Below are 3832 nucleotides of genomic sequence, written 5' to 3' on the forward strand. Positions count from 1 at the left end.
AAAAAAAAAAAAAAAAAAATTCAGATGCTAAATTTCACGTTTTTTACCATAATTTTTTTTTCAGTATTTGTTTTTGGCACAAGAGGTAATATGAGACAGATGGCCAGGAGATCACCTACTAAGCCTAGCCTGAGGACAAGGGTGAGCAGGGGGTAGGTTTTAATTTCAAAAGGTAATGGAGCTAACCAGGCAACACTTCCTCCCAGTCCTTTCTCTTTTGGGTACAGGTGAGTATAAAATCTTACCAACTATCATAGTTAACAAACAAACCATAGCAAAATATGTCTCTATGCTTTTTCTCTTGAGAGCAGAGGACATGGGTATCCTTTTTTAGACGGCTCCTAGGACTTAAGCCAGGAAGAACACTTGTGTTTCCTTCAATAGGCAGAACTAAAAGAGAAAATTCCCTTGACGAAAGCGAAGCAAGCGAGGACCAAGTGGCCACCTGGGTGACTACATCCCCCAGCATGCACTGCTTCTTCTAGGGCGCAGCCAGTGACGGAAGAAGACGCATTACTTCTGCGATAAGAACAGGATAGAGGAGCGAGACTACACATCCCAGGATGCAAGGCGCCCCAACTCTAGGCACAATCTGACTTGCTTTCTGGCTGTCGTTCCCCGCCAAAGGGACGCTAGGAGAGCGGAATGTTTCGGTTGGGACTCCCCGAAGTCTACTGGACCATGACATTTCGAAAGAGGAAGGAAAGTGGACGAAGGCTGTTTCACTGTAACTCAAAGTAGTTCGTGCACAAGGTGGCGAGGAGTTATGGGTCCTTTCCATAATTTATTGTTCCTCAAAGGCAATGCCAAGCCCCACTGGTCGCAGCCCTCGAGGGCAGGTGGGAAGTCCACGAAGCCCCAAATCGAAGTTATCAGCGTCTATTGGTCCTCTCCTCGGGCGCAGGCGCGAGGGCTCGGACTCCGGTCCCTTGGGCCTGGTGAGCGGCAATTGGCCACAGTCCGCGAAGTAGAAGTCCGGATTGGTAGTTGCTAGCAGGAGCCTGGTTTCTTCCTCGACTTCTGCAAGTGATAGAGTGTGATTGGTTTAAATCCGCGGGTACCTGTCGGTGATTGGGTGGGAGCCACAGGCGGGGCGCGGCCATTGGCTGGCGCTGGGACCATCCCTCCTCGGGCGGGCAGCGAATGATGAAATGGGAACGGGGAGGGGAAAGGCCGCGACGTGAGCGCGCGACCTCCGGCGCCATTTTGTCGAGAAACAAGCGGAGTTAACCGAAGAGGGGGTCGAGGAGAGCTGGAGTCGGGGACCCAGGAGTTTCCTGTGTCCAGCGCTGCCGGAGCCGCCTGAGGTGAGGCGGGCTGGCGTCAGGGGCTGGGGTACGGTGGTGGTGTTAGCTTGGGGACGCCAGTGCCAGTGGGAGGAGGAACAGGGGTGGACCTGGGGCCATTGGAAGCGTTTCCCAGAGCTCCAGAGAGTGAGAGGCAGCCGGGACGGGCAAGTGGGGCGAGGCGGGAGAGGGCGGACTCTCTCCCCACGGCTCTCGGAGGCTTCGCGTTCTGAAGATGAGGCCAGCGAGAAGGCGCTAGGAAGCGGAGGGCAGAGCGCGGGTTGAGACCAGGGGTGGCCTCTGTCCCGGGCCTGGAGGCTCAGGGGGCGGCAGTGGCGGCAGTTCGTGTCGCTGGGCCTGGCTTCGAGCGAGTTGCACCCTCCTGAGACCCCCCACCACCTCCTCAACTACTCTCTCTCACTCTGCACCCGGATGGGTGCAGTGGGCATCGGCTCCCGAGGCCTAGGGCTTCGGGCGGGGTACGGTGTTTGGAGTTTTTGCACGTTTCCAGTTTTTTTCTGTGTGCTCTAAGCTGCCACTCTTCCCCCTCCTACGCCCCCTGCACATTGTCAAAGCTCCCCATGTTTCGGGTGTCCTCGGATGGGAAGGGCGGGCGGGAGCGAGCACTTCCTTATTACTTGCCACAGGTTTTGTTCCACTAGCGCGCCCGGGCGCTCACACTTTCTTTTGAAGTCGGTCCCTACCTGCTCGGTCCGGTGTCTGCAATAGTGGCGGTCCTGCCCACACAGGACAAGTGTCCCGCTAGTGCGCTGAGCACTCATAGGCCTCAAGGCTGATGAGAGATCCGCTGCGGGTCTTGTAGAGGTACTTCAGGCCAAACACAAATAATATTTTTTTCAATACCACCCTCTGCAGAATTCACCCAACAGGGCTCACAGATACTAACTCCATAAGGAGTAAACTTCGTAGATTAAAAAAGAATGCTTGATATCTGTGCATTTGAAAATGTTGTATTTAAAATAAACTTTATGACAAACTTTTCCCCTGAAGTTAACCAAATGTCACATTTCTTAGGAGTGTAATAAATTAAAGGCAGTTTTCTTTCTGAAAACTGAGTAACAATACCTAATCTCCCTGCCTATTTCTCGACAATATGATCGCCTGTGACTACTTGGATTTTTTTAAAGTCAGTAATTGAGTAAATATAATTAAACTTTTTGAAAAAATGCTGAACGTTTTCCTTATGACAGTCCGTTTGATAGGAATAAGGAATACATGGATTTAAAAACAGGGAGGGCAAGTAAAATATTAGGAAGAAGATCAAACAGATTAAGAACAAATTTTATTTTTCTAGAGGTATTTGGATTTAATACTTAAGTGGTCTGTGGTCCAGGTTTGTATTCCTACCCAGCAGAGGATTTTAGCTATTAAGAAGATAGGTGGTAACAGTTTAAATAATTATGTTTTAGGACACTGCAAATTGTTACCTTGTCTAAGGAGAAAACGCATTGATGATACATCGTTTCAGGTGGCTAGCTGTGCTTTGACTGAAATGATGGCATGTTGATAAAACTTGTTTGGAGAGTTGGTCCCTTTTCGACAAGTATGGGTCCTCTGAGTCTTAGTGGAGATAAGTCTAGAATTGGTTGGGTGCCGTGGCTCATGCCTGTAATCCCAGCACTTTGGGAGGACAAGGTGGATGGATCACCTGAGGTCAGGAGTTGTAGAACAGCAACATGGTGAAACTTCATCTCTACTAAAAATACAAAAATTACCTGGGTGTTGTGGCAGGCACCAGGAGGCTGAGGCAGGAGAATTGGTTAAACCCGCGAGGCGGAGGTTGTGGCCAGCTGAGATTGCACCACTGTACTCCAGTCTGGGTGAAAGAGTGAGACTCCCTCAAGAAAAAAAAAGACTGGGCGTGATGGCTCACACCTGTAATCTCAGCACTTTGGGAGGCAGAGGCAGGCGGATCACCTGAGGTCAGGAGTTCAAGACTAGCCTGGCCAACATGGTGAAACCCTGTCTTGGAAGAAAAAAAGAACCCGGCACTGTGGCTTATGCCTGTAATCCCAGCACTTTGGGAGGGGGAGGGGTGGGAGCGGATCACGAGGTCAAGAGATCAAGACCGTCCTAGCCAACATGGTGAAACCCCCCTGTCTGCTAAAAATACAAAAATTATCTGGGCCCGGTGGCTGCACTCCTGCTTCTGTAGTCCCAGCTACTCTGGAGGCTGAGGCAGGAGAATCGCTTGAACCCGGGAGATGGAGGTTGCAGTGAGCCAAGATCGAGCTACTGCACTCCAGCCTGGGTAGCAAGAGTGAAACTCCGTCTCAAAAAAAAAAAAAAAAAAAAATCTTAGGGTGGGGTGTGGTGGTTCACACTTGTAATCTCAGCATTTTGGGAGGCCGAGGGGGGTGGATCTCAAGGTCAGGAGTTCGAGACCTGGCCTTTATGGTGAAACCCCGTCTCTACTAAAAATTGAAAAATTAGCCAGGCATAGTGGCGCTCGCCTGTAGTCCCAGCTACTCCGGTGGATGAGGCAGAAGAATTGCTTGAACCCGGGAGGTAGAGGTTGCAGTGAG

At 50.7% G+C, this 3832-nt stretch overlaps 1 protein-coding gene across 1 annotated transcript in view; it reads left to right on the forward strand.

Annotated features, from left to right (window-relative positions):
- The first annotated feature begins 1148 nt into the window (after positions 1-1148).
- Positions 1149-3832, forward strand: part of CNOT1 (CCR4-NOT transcription complex subunit 1) — a 93740-nt gene continuing 91056 nt past the window's right edge. The window contains exon 1 of the mRNA XM_037729268.1: positions 1149-1307. The gene's annotated coding sequence lies outside the window, so the exon portion shown is untranslated. The remainder of the gene's footprint in view (positions 1308-3832) is intronic.

This window comes from Cebus imitator, unplaced genomic scaffold (genome assembly GCF_001604975.1).
Source record: "Cebus imitator isolate Cc_AM_T3 unplaced genomic scaffold, Cebus_imitator-1.0 Scaffold297, whole genome shotgun sequence".
Lineage (NCBI taxonomy): Eukaryota > Metazoa > Chordata > Mammalia > Primates > Cebidae > Cebus > Cebus imitator.